Source organism: Trachypithecus francoisi, unplaced genomic scaffold (genome assembly GCF_009764315.1).
Source record: "Trachypithecus francoisi isolate TF-2019V2 unplaced genomic scaffold, Tfra_2.0 Lachesis_group3, whole genome shotgun sequence".
Classification (NCBI taxonomy): domain Eukaryota; kingdom Metazoa; phylum Chordata; class Mammalia; order Primates; family Cercopithecidae; genus Trachypithecus; species Trachypithecus francoisi.
The window spans coordinates 31,292,608-31,305,806 of NW_022681468.1; the positions used below are offsets into that span (position 1 = coordinate 31,292,608).

General features: G+C 40.7%; 1 protein-coding gene across 19 annotated transcripts in view; it reads right to left on the bottom strand.

Annotated features, from left to right (window-relative positions):
• TTLL5 (tubulin tyrosine ligase like 5) overlaps nt 1-13,199 on the bottom strand; it is a 311,462-nt gene that overhangs the window by 27,801 nt on the left and 270,462 nt on the right. The gene's annotated exons all lie outside the window — the stretch shown is intronic.

The window sequence follows — 13,199 nt, forward strand, 5'->3', positions numbered from 1 at the left end:
TATTTTACTTCCCCCCCCCAATAGAGGCTCTGTTGGGATAAATAAGAAGTAGAGGCAAACGGCAAAACACTCCAATGTGAAAATAGTGAATTCGTAAGTACGGACCTATACACCCTAGTTTGCTACTGAGTCAATTCTGAAAGATTTGTATAAAATCTCCTAATCTTTTTAACATCAGTGTATAGTGAAGTTAATACCTTTAGCTTATTAAAGATAGGTACTCCATTCTAGGCTCTTTTTTGGTTCCTCCCAACCCCAAAGTTCTGGATGAATGAAATAGAATAGCCTCTGAATATCAGGAAAAAAGTTGATTACAAAGATGCATGGAGTTTCTGTTTCCTCTCAGAAGTCCAAAGGACACAAGAAGTACAGAAGTAGTTATTAAAATATCCATAATTTACAGGATATGAATATTGCATAGCTGATCTTACCACTGTACAGCCACTTATTCACCGAATGCTAAACCTTACAATAGAAGTAGAAATTTATCTTTTATCCCACATTTATGTATTGAATACCTACTATATGCCCAGTACTATGAAAAGCACAAAGTGATACAGAGGTGAATGACATCATTCCCAATCCTTTTGGGACTGAATAATCTAGTGGTAGAGGCTAATAAGTAAAATAAAATATTTTAGCAGATTCGATTACAATGGAAGGTGAAAGGTGCTATAAGAGTTGATAGTAAGGGATGGGATTTCTAGGAGAGGAAACATCTTGTGCAATGGTATAGAAGTTTGGGACAGCGTGGCAAATCGTTTAGAATGACTGGAATTTAAACCTATGTGTTGAGGGAGTGGCTAGGGAATGGTCTTTAAAGAGCAAACCGTGACTGGCTTTGACAACCCACATACAGAGTTTGCACTTTAAACGGAGCTTCTGAAGACTTTTTAGTGGGGAAGCGTCATAGCCATAATTGTTCCTAAAAGATCACTTTAAGAGCAGTGTGGAGGATAAAGGCAGGATACAACTTAGGATGAAGCGATCAGTCTGGAAAACAATGTAGTAATTCAAACAGAAAGCGTTATGTGTCTGAATTAAGGCGGTGGATATTAATGACATTGGACTTGTTGTTAACTGAGGGATATTTAAAGGGAAAAGTATAATAATGATAATCAAATATGCAGACTGAGGGAGGAGCTCACATGCCTCTCAGTTTCTGGCTTTACCTCTAATGAAGGTGAACAGGAGGGACCAGAGGAAGGGTGTGTCTGAGAGGATGATGAGGTCATTTCTGGATGTGTTACATCTGAGATGACTGTGACCCCTTCAGGAGACATGTCTAGATGTGGCTGGGGAACATGAATCCAAAGAGAAGTGTGAGCTGGAGAAGTGCTCTACTTATGTTCATGTTTGGTGTGTATGGTACCCCAGAATTGTGCTGGGCACAACCTATCTTTGAAGCCATATGTGACAGTCTTGGCTGGAGGAACAGGTTTGGAATTGTCCTAGATGTAGGTCAGCTGAAACAATGGGAGCAGACCAAGGACAGGATCTCAGAGAATAATATGAAAATTAACAAGTAAGCAAGGATGGGGAGCTTTATCAGGAGGAAGGAACAGCTAGAGCGGTAGAAAGGGAAAGCCAACATTCCCAGAAATTCAGTGTTGTTCAAGACCCACACTCAAAATAGATGGATGATAGTTCTCTAAGCTGAGTGATTAAATAAACTGCCCTTACTGATTTCTCAAAAGATGTATCATAGCCAGACTTTTAAATGATGTTAGGATTGTTTGACTAAAGTTGGTATTAGAACTTAATCTTAGCTTCAATATTTGTACCAGGTGAAATCACTTCTTTCTCTCAGAACCATAAAAGTACTTTCTTTGCCTAATTCTATTTTTGCATTTTCCCCCCTCACTTATCTCTCACTTGACCCCTGATCCTGATCCACTTGTTCCTTGAATTTCTTGTTCTCTGCAAGAAACTTCAGTAGATATTTAATTAATAATATATACAGGCTGAGTACCCTTTATTCAAAATGCTTGTGACAAGAAGTGTTTTAGATTTTGATTTTTTTCAGATTTTAGAATATTTGCATTATACTTACCAGTTGAACATCCCTAATCTGAAAATCCAAAATCCAAAATGCTCCAATGTGCATTTCCTTTGAGTGTCACATTAGCACTCAAACAGTTTTGGATTTTGGAGCATTTCAGATTTTGCATTGAATAATTAACAGACCAACAAGCAAGGCCACAGGAGAACACCAAACATCTGAAAGGTGGGAATAGAAAGCAGAAGTCGAAGAAACTTCGTTGCAACTCTAGGTACAAGTCTGTATTGCTCTGCATAATTGATTTGGTGCTTAAGTTCAGTTTTTTACATTAGAAGTCTCCTTGCCATATATACAATTATTTTTCTTTTTCCCAATAATGAGATTTGAAGGTTGAAAAGTTACTTTAAACTGAGTTTGGTAACCATGACATGTGACAGATTATATGGATTACCAGCACTTTGGACTTGAACCTCCTTTTTCAAAGTGTCAAGATATTAATCAGCATTATAGAAAAAATGGTTCCAGGTCAGATAAACTTAAGAAATGCTGAGTTAAAAACAGGTATCTTTGGCCAGGTGCAGTGGTTCATGCCTGTAATCCCAGCACTTTGCGAGGCCGAGGCAGGCAGATCACCTGAGGTCAGGAGTTCAAGACCAGCCTGGCCAACATGGCAAAACCCCCTCACTAAAAATACAAAAATTAGCCAGGTGTGGTAGTGGGCACCTGTAGTCCAAGCTACTTGGGAGTCTGAGGCAGAGAGAATTGCTTGAACCCCGGAAGCAGAGGTTGCAGTGAGCCAAGATTGTGCCACCGTACTCCAGCCTGGGTGACAGAGCAAGACTCTATCCCCACCAAAAAAAAAAAAAAAAAAAAAAAAGGTATCTTTATTGAAAGACTTTTCAGAGTCTTTAATACGCTAATATATTACAACTCTAAGAAGTGGCAGAGGGTAAATAGCGTTTGTCAAACTTACTTGACTGTGAAGACTTGTATTTTGTGAACACATTTTGGGAAATGATGAGGACTCTGAGACCAAAGAGGTTTGGTGACTTGCCCAAATTCACACAAACGGTAGCAAAGCTGAGAGGAGAACCAGTTCTAATTTTAAGTTGAGAGCTCTTTTCACTATACTACACTGCTGCTATGCTAATTATTTTTATTCTAAACACTTCATGGAAAGCAGTACACAAAATTGATACCACTGATTTACAGAAATTCTGATTTCCAAGACTCAGAGATTCCCTCCTTGTATACAATGACAAGATGATCTCTCTGGAAGTCTGTCAGCTGCTCCGCGGCCATGAAATAAACTGTGGGGGTGGAGAGGGTGGGCAGGAGGAGGAGCTCCCTGGGATGCTTTACAATGCTTAAAAGAAAAACGGATTTATGCCGATGATAATTCCTGGAACAGATGTGAAACTAAATACTTCATATCACAATCCTGCCCCCACCCTTTCTGCAAGGGAAATGAAATAGCAGGATTAACCTGCTCTTCATCAGATCATGCTTTGTTTCTTTCAAAAAATCCCATGACCAGGGCAGATTCCATTTCCTGCTACTCCCCTTCCTGCCACAACTAAGGGGACGGCCCAGGACAGAAGAGGCTTTCCTTGTGGCCTGCGATCATCAGGCAGGTTAATGCTCGAATATTCCTTTTTACCCCCAACACACATGCCACTTTCTCTGTCCTCATGCCATTAGGAAGTAGTCATTTTTTAGCGTAATAAGCATTATAGAATACTGAGAAATGTATCAATCTCAGGGGAGGGAGGGAGGGAGGAATTCTAATTAGTTTAATTCTAATATTCTCTGAAAAGAGTACACATAGGCTGAAAAGTGGCTCAGTGCGTGTTTGTGTATTTTGTCATACAAGCTGAGGTTTGTGAAAGAGATGGATGAATTTTATAAATAAAATGATAACATTTTGACCAGGAAATGACAGAACAAAGCAGAAATACAGTGAGATATATATATATGTTTTTGTCATTCATTCATCACAGAACTAGCTGTGCCATAATTTAATAACTCAGGTGACAGGACATAAACTCTTCTGTATAAGCCAAAAAGAACTGGGAACTTTCTCACTATCTTTGCTAAGCAATGAAATGCTGCTTTCCCTAATGACCCTGGCGGCTAGGCCAGGATCTCAGAGGGGGTCAGTAGCAGTTACCTCCTTTGTGAGTTGGGCTTGATTGGAAAGGGTTTGCCTACAGACAATCTCTGGTGCTCCGTGGAAATGATCACCAAGAGGGCAAGCCAGGGGCTGGGTCACTTGAGGTATCTCTAAGAATCACCTTTCAAAGTCCAAACCACTTGTTCAGTCACATCACAAGTGGGCAACAGGATGGTGTCAGGGAGGGGTGCCTAGGAACAGCAGAATTAAAGGGATTAACAATGGGAGAGAAGCAATTGGTGGCACAGCTAGCCCCATTCTCAGCTGCTCTTTCGTGGATTTGAAGCATGAGGTGAAGCTTAAGGCTATGAAACTATAGTCAAGGTCCTCCTTGCTCCGTGCTGACGAAAGCAACAGAAATACCCGGGAGCCTGACACCTTTCCAAACAGGGAAAAAGAGAGTGAGGCCAGGCCCAGGGACAGCTGCTGTCCCCTAGGCACACCACCTTCGCTGGGAGGATAGAAGAGTAGGGGCAGAGCAGAGCCCAGGCATCTTTCCGCCTAAGACCTTAGAGCACACTTCACACACAGGAGGCAGTCAAATTATTTGTTGGACAAATGAACAGGACACACTAAATAACTATTGATTAATAATTTGCCTATCTAAGATGTGAATACAATTTGCTTACATTGAAGGGCTTTTTTATTCTTATTTTCTAAATATTAACTATTAATTCTTTCAGATTTATTGGGCTATATTTCACATACTAATAAAATTCACTCATTTAAAGTATACAGTTCAGTGTTTTTTATTGTAGACACAAAACGGGGGGATGGTTAATAGGTACAAAATAAATAGAAAGAATAAGACCTACTATTTGATAGCACAATAGGGTGGTTATAGTTAACAATAACTTAATTGTACATTTTAAAATAGTGTAATTGGGCCAGGCGCGGTGGCTCAAGCCTGTAATCCCAGCACTTTGGGAGGCCGAGGCGGGCGGATCACGAGGTCAGGAGATCGAGACCATCCTGGCTAACACGGTGAAACCCCGTCTCTACTAAAAAAATACAAAAAACTAGCCGGGCGAGGTGGCGGGCGCCTGGTAGTCCCAGGTACTCCGGAGGCTGAGGCAGGAGAATGGCATGAACCCGGGAGGCGGAGTTTGCAGTGAGCTGAGATCTGGCCACTGCACTCCAGCCTGGGCGGCAGAGCGAGACTCCGTCTCAAAAAATAAAATAAAATAAAATAAAATAAAATAAAATAAAATAGTGTAAACGATTGTTGGTAACTCAAAGAATAAATGCTTGAGAAGATGGATACCCCATTCTCCATGATGTGCTGACTTCACACTGCATGCCTGTATCAAAGCGTCTCATGTACCCCATAAATACATACACCTACTATGTACCCACAAAAATTAAAACAAAAACAAAACACAAACACAAAATGGGGTAAGCATTACCACAATCTCATTTTAGAACATTTTCATTACTCCAAAAAGAAACCCAATGCCATTAGCAGTCACTCTCCATTTCCCTGCCTCTGCTGGCCCCAGTCCTAGGCAATCTGTATATATACACTGCATTTTGTTTATCACTTCATTTTCTGGCTAACATTTAGGTTGTTTCCACATTTTGGCTATTATGAATAATGCCGCTATGAACACTTGTATACAAACATTTATGTTGACATATGTTTTCATTTCTCCTGAATATATATTTAGGAGTGGAATTGTTAGGTCATATGGTAACTCTATGTTTAACTGTTTGAGGAACTGCCAAACTGTTTTCTAAACCAGTTGCACCATTTTACATTTCCACCAGCAGTGTATGAGGATTCCAATTTCTCCACCTCCTCACCAACACTTGTTATTACCTGTCTTTTGATTACAGTCATCCTAGTGGGTGTGATGTGGCATCTCACTAATTAATGATGCATCTTTTCATTGGTCATATGTATATTTTTGGAGAAATATCTATTCAAATCCTTTGCCTGTTTAAAGAATTGGGTTGTCAGTACCAGCCACTGCAAAAACATGCCAAACTGTAAAGACCATTGATGCTATGAAGAAACTGCATCAATTAACAGGCAAAATAACCAGCTAACAACATAATGACAGGATCAAATTCACACATAACAATATTAACCTTAAATGTAAATGGGCTAAATGCCCCAATTAAAAGACACAGACTGGCAAATTGGATAAAGAGTCAAGACCCACCAATGTGCTGTATTAAGGAGACCCATCTCAAGTGCAGAGACACACAAAGGCTCAAAATAAAGGGATGGAGGAAGATCTACCAAGCAAATGGAAAGAAAAAAAAAAAGCAGGGGTTGCAATCCTAGTCTCTGATAAAACAGACTTTAAACCAACAAAGATCCAAAGAGACAAAGTAGGCCACTACATAATGGTAAAGGGATCAATTCAACAAGAAGAGCTAACTGTCCTAAATACATATGCACCCAATACAGGAGCACCCAGATTCATAAAGCAAGTCCTTAGAAACCTACAAAGAGACTTAGACTCCCACACAATAATAATGGGAGACTTTAACACTCCATTGTCAATATTAGACAGATCAACGAGACAGAAGGTTAACAAGGACATCTAGGACTTGACCTCAACTCTGCACCAAGCAGACCTAATAGACATCTACAGAACTCTCCACCCCAAATCAACAGAATATACATTCTTCTCAGCACCACATCGCACTTATTCCAAAATTGACCACATAATTGGAAGTAAAACACTCCTCAGCAAATGTAAAAGAACAGAAATCACAACAAACTGTCTCTCAGACCACAGTGCAATCAAACTAGAACTCAGGACTAAGAAACTCACTCAAAACCACATAACTATATGGAAACTGAACAACCTGCTCCTGAATGACTACTGGATAAATAACGAAATGAAGGCAGAAATAAAGATGTTCTTTGAAACCAATGAGAACTAACACACAACGTACCATAATCTCTGGGACACATTTAAAGCAGCACGTAGAGGGAAATTTATAGCACTAAATGCCCACAAGAGAAAGCAGGAAAGATCTAAAATCAACACCCTAACATCACAATGAAAAGAACTAGGGAACCAAAAGCAAACAAATTCAAATGCTAGTAAAAGGCAAGAAATAACTAAGATCAGAGCAGAACTGAAAGAGACAGAGACACAAAATAACGCTTCAAAAAAATCAATGAATCCAGGAGCTGTTTTTTTTGAAAAGATCAACAAAATTAATAGACTGCTAGCAAGACTAATAAAGGAGAAAAGAGAGAAGAATCAAATAGATGCAATAAAAAATGATAAAGGGAATATCACCACTGACCCCATAGAAATACAAACTACCATCAGAGAATACTATAAACACCTCCATGCAAATAAACTAGAAAATCTAGAAGAAATGGATAAATTCCTGGACACATACACCCTCCCAAGACTAAACCAGGAAGAAGTTGAATCTCTGAATAGACCAAGAGCAGGCTCTGAAATTGAGGCTGTAATTAATAGCCTACCAACCAAAAACAGTCCAGGACCAGACGGATTCACAGCCGAATTCTACCGGAGGTACAAGGAGGAGCTGGTACTATTCCTTCTGAAACTATTCCAATCAATAGAAAAAGAGGGAATCCTCCCTAACTCATTTTATGAGGCCAGCATCATCATACCAAAGCCTGGCAGAGACACAACAGACACAACAAAAAAAGAGAATTTTAGATCGATATCCCTGATGAACATCGATGTGAAAATCCGCAATAAAATACTGGCAAACTGAATCCAGCAGCACATCAAAAAGCTTATCCACCATGATCAAGTCGGCTTCATCCCTGGGATGAAAGGCTGGTTCAACATACGCAAATCAATAAATGTAATCCATCACATAAACAGAACCAAAGACAAAAACCACATGATTATCTCAATAGATGCAGAAAAGGCCTTCAACAAAATTCAACAGCCCTTCATGCTAAAAACTCTCAATAAATTCGGTATTGATGGAATGTATCTCAAAATAATAAGAGCTATTTATGACAAACCCACAGCCAATATCATACCGAATGGGCAAAAACTGGAAGCATTCCCTTTGAAAACTGGCAGAAGACAAGGACACCCTCTCTCACCACTCCTATTCAACATAGTGTTGGAAGTTCTGGCCAGGGGAATCAGGCAAGAGAAAGAAAGAAAGCGTATTCAATTAGGAAAAGAGGAAGTCAAATTGTCCCTGCTTGCAGATGACATGATTGTATATTTAGAAAGCCCCATCGTCTCAGCCCAAAATCTCCTTAAGCTGATAAGCAATTTCACCAAGTCTCAGATACAATATCAGTGTGCAAAAATCACAAGCATTCCTATACACCAATAATAAACAAACAGAGAGCCAAATCATGAGTGAACTCCTATTCACAATTGCTACAAAAAGAATAAAATACCTAGGAATCCAACTTATAAGCGATGTGAAGGACCTCTTCAAGGAGAACTACAAACCACTGCTCAATGAAATAAAAGAAGATACAAACAAATGAAGAACATTTCATGCTCATGGATAGGAAGAATCAATATAGTGAAAATGGCCATACTGCCCAAGGTAATTTATAGATTCAATGCCATCCCCATCAAGCTACCAATGACCTTCTTCACGGAATTGGAAAAAACTACTTTAGAGTTCATATGGAACCAAAAAAGAGCCTGCATTGACAAGGTAATCCTAAGCCAAAAGAACAAAGCTGGAGGCATCACGCCACCTGACTTCAAACTATACTACAAGGCTACAGTAACCAAAACAGCATGGTACTGGTACCAAAACTGATATATAGACCAATGGAACAGAACAGAGGCCTCAGAAATAACACCACACATCTACAACCATCTGATCTTTGACAAACCTGACAAAAACAAGCAATAGGGAAAGGATTCTCTTTTTAATAAATGGTGCTGGGAAAACTAGCTAGCCATACGAAGAAAGCTGAAACTGGATCCCTTCCTTACATCTTATACAGAAATTAATTCAAGATGGATTAAAGACTTAAATGTTAGACTTAAAAGCATAAAAACCCTAGAAGAAAACCTAGGCAATACCATTCAGGACATAGGCATGGGCAAGGACTTCATGACTAAAACACCAAAAGCAATGACAACAAAAGCCAAAATAAACAAATGGGATCTAATTAAACTAAAGAGTTTCTGCAGGGCAAAAGAAACTATCATCAGAGTGAACAGGCAACCTACAGAATGGGAGAACATTTTTGCAATCTACCCACCTGACAAATGGCTAATATCCAGAATCTACAAAGAACTCAAACAAATTTACAAGGAACAAACAAACAACCCCATCAAAAAGTGGGCAAAGGATATGAACAGACACTTCTCAAAAGAAGACATTTATGCAGCCAACAGACATATGAAAAAATGCTCATCATCACTGGCCATCAGAGAAATGCAAATCAAAACCACAATGAGAACCATCTCACATCAATTAGAATGGCAATCATTAAAAAGTCAGGAAACAACAGATGCTGGAGAGGATGTGGAGAAATAGGAACACTTTTATACTGTTGGTAGGAGTGTAAATTAGTTCAGCCATTATGGAAGACAGTGTGGAGATTCCTCAAGGATCTAGAACTAGAATTACCATTTGACCCAGCCATCCCATTACTGGGTATATACCCAAAGGATTATAAATCATGCTACTATAAAGTCACATGCACGTGTATGTTTATTGCGGCACTATTCACAATAGCAAAGACTTGAAACCAACCCAAATGTCCCTCAATGATAGACTGGATTTAAAAAAAAATTGGGTTGGTTTTTTATTGTTGGGCTATAAGAGTTCTGTATATATTCTGGATACAACTCCCTTGCCATATAAATTATTTACAAATATTTTTCTGCCACTCTGTGGGCTGTCTCTTACATTTCATTTTGTTGTTGTTTTTGAGATAGCATCTCACTCTCACCCAGGCTGGAGTGCAGTGGCACAATCTCAGCCCACTGCAATCTCCACTTCCTGGGCTCAAGCATTCCTCCCACCTTTGCCTCCCCCGTAGCTGGGACTTACAGGCGTGAGCCACAATGCCTGGCTAATTTTTGTATTTTTAGTAGAGATGGGATTTTGCCATGTTGCCCAGGCTGGTCTCATACTCCTGAGCTCAAGTGATCCGCCTGTTTTGGCCTCCCAAAATGCTGGGATTACAGGTGTGCACCACCGCACCTGGCTTGTCCGTCACATTTCCTGGTGGTATCCATTGAAGCACACAATTTAAAAATTTTGATGAAGTCCAACTTGTCTAATTTTGTTGTTGCTTGTGCTTTTTGGTATCACACCTAAGAAACAGTGGCCTAATCCAACAACATGAAGATTTATTCCTATGTATTCTTTTAGGAATTTTATAGTTTTAGCCCTTTCATGTAGGCATTTAATCAATTTTTGGTTAATATTTGTTTAGATGTGAAACAGGGGTCCAACTTCACTATTTTGCATGTGGATAACCAACTGTTCAAGTGCCAGTTGTTGAAGAGACTCTGAATAGTCTTGGTACCACTGAATAGTTGTCGAAGAGACTAGTCCACTGAATAATCAATTGGTCATTTGATATATGAGTTTATTTCTGGACATTTAATTATAGTCCATCCATACTGTTTTGGTTACTGTAGCTTTATACTCACTATTAGATTAAAATCCCTTTTTTTAAAAAATTATGACTCAATACTACTGAGTGAACTTCCGTTTTGAATTTTTCAAGTTACTAGGCCCCTGTCCTATTCTTTTTGGGGAATCTCAGCAAAGACCTGAGCACAAGGAAGCTTTTCTTTTCTTTTTTTTTTTTTTTTTTTTTTTTTGAGACGGAGTCTCGCTCTGTCGCCCAGGCTGGAGTGCAGTGGCCAGATCTCAGCTCACTGCAAGCTCCGCCTCCCGGGTTTACGCCATTCTCTCGCCTCAGCCTCCCGAGTAGCTGGGACTACAGGCGCCCGCCATCTCGCCCGGCTAATTTTTTGTATTTTTTTAGTAGAGACGGGGTTTCACCGTGTTAGCCAGGATGGTCTCGATCTCCTGACCTCGTGATCCGCCCGTCTCGGCCTCCCAAAGTGCTGGGATTACAGGCTTGAGCCACCGCGCCCGGCCGCTCTTTTCTTTTTTTCGAGACAGTCTCGCTCTGGAGCCAGGCTGGAGTGCAGTGGCGTGATCTCGGCTCACTGCAACCTCTGACTCCCTGGTTGAAGTGATTCTCCTGCCTCAGCCTCCCGAGTAGCTGGGATTACAGGCACGTGCCACCATGTCTAGCTAATTTTTGTATTTTTAGTAGAGACAGGGTTTCACCATGTTGGCCAGGATGGTCTCGAACTCCTGACCTCTTGATCTGCCTGCCTCAGCCTCCCAAAGTGCTGAGATTACAGGTGTGAGCCACTGCGCCTGGTCAGAAGCTTTTCTTTAAATGAAACAGGAATCATTAATAACTTGTCTCAGTGTTTGAAACAGCTGCATGCACTGTGAGCAAATCTTAGGAAGACAACATTTGTGAACAGAATTTACTATCACAATAAAATTAAAGTTATAACAATATTAATCTCCATAATTTAAGAGTATACATAGTCATTATTCAGCTGAAGGATAATCAAATAGTAAATAATTTATGTGAATGAATGTGGTATATCATAAATTTATATTGTACTTAGAGCAAATTTATAATTTTAGTAAGTGTATTTATAGGGTACTTTTTTTCCCTATGGCTCATTTTTTCCATCTTCCTCATTTCTGGTGACCTTTTAAACACTTCCAGAAACATGACGGCTCTCATGTGTTACTATAACCGAAAGGTAACAGGGACCCCCAACCCCATGTACTAGTTGACAGGACTGGGGCAAATTTGGGTCAAGGAACGACATCTCTATTTATAGCAGTCAAGAAGCTGGTGGTAGAGGGGCTGCAGAAGTGTGATGAACTCCCTCCAGCAGGGGTGGAGTCTCTGGAAAGGAAACGTGCTGTGATTGAAACCAGTAGATGTATATCATTAGCCATTCCCCCTTCTTCCTCAATAAAAGAGCCCAGATCTGACTGGGAAGGCAATGTGCCCAGAGAAAAGACCACCTCTCTAGACACCTCTGTTGCTAAGGAGAAGTAGGCAAGGGAGCCAGTGCTGGCTAATGTTATGGTAGTTAGAACTGCTGGGCTTCCAAGAAAGTGTTTTTGAAAGGGGGACAGATTGAGCTGGCATCTGTCTTTTACCCTTCCCCCTCTTCTCACTGGAACGTGGACACAATGCCAGTAGGAACAGAAACATCTTATGACCAGCAAAATGAAAGCCAATGCATTAGAGTTAGTAGAGCAGAAAGAGAGCAGCCTGGCTCCTCAGTTATGTCTCTGAAGAGCAGCACTAGCCCTGGACCTCCTGTCTCCAGACTTCTTGACTTGTGAGAAAAATAAATCCCTTACTTACCCTGCCACTGATTTCTCTGAGTTTCTGTTACCTGCAGACAATGTTCTCTTAACTAATCCAGGGGTGATTCCCAAGCCCTCTCGTTTTTCCCCCACCTCCTACCTCCCCACTTCAGCTCCACCCTCTGCTGCAGAGATTCATCCACATCCATGTCTCCTCTGCCAGTCAGAATTGCTGTCCCTTCAAAGGCGGTTCGGGCATGTGGGAAAGATCACCACCACCAACCACCACCATCACCCCCACCCAGGGGAGTAGAGGCAGAAAGCTCACCTTGCTCCTTATCTTTCCCTTTCCAGGCCTGGCTCCATCTAAATAAGGGAAAGTTTAATCGTTGGATAAAGAGACAGCCAGCCTAAACTACATATGCCCCCCGACTGCCAGGCATCCCCCTAATGAGCCATTTGAGATAACAACCAGATACTGCAGGGAGGCGGAGGCCTCAGGGCCTGATCACCAGCCGCTCAGCTTCATTAGGAAAGGAAGCTGATAAAATGAAATCACCTTGAGGGGCCCAGAGTTTTCAGATGAAGAGGCAGTTCAGCAGATTCTGGAAAAAAACTGTTTAGGTTTGAATTTCAGCTCCATCACTGACTGTGTGGCTTGGACAAACTACTTAACTTCTCTCTGCCTTAGTTTCCTCAAAAGCAAAATCG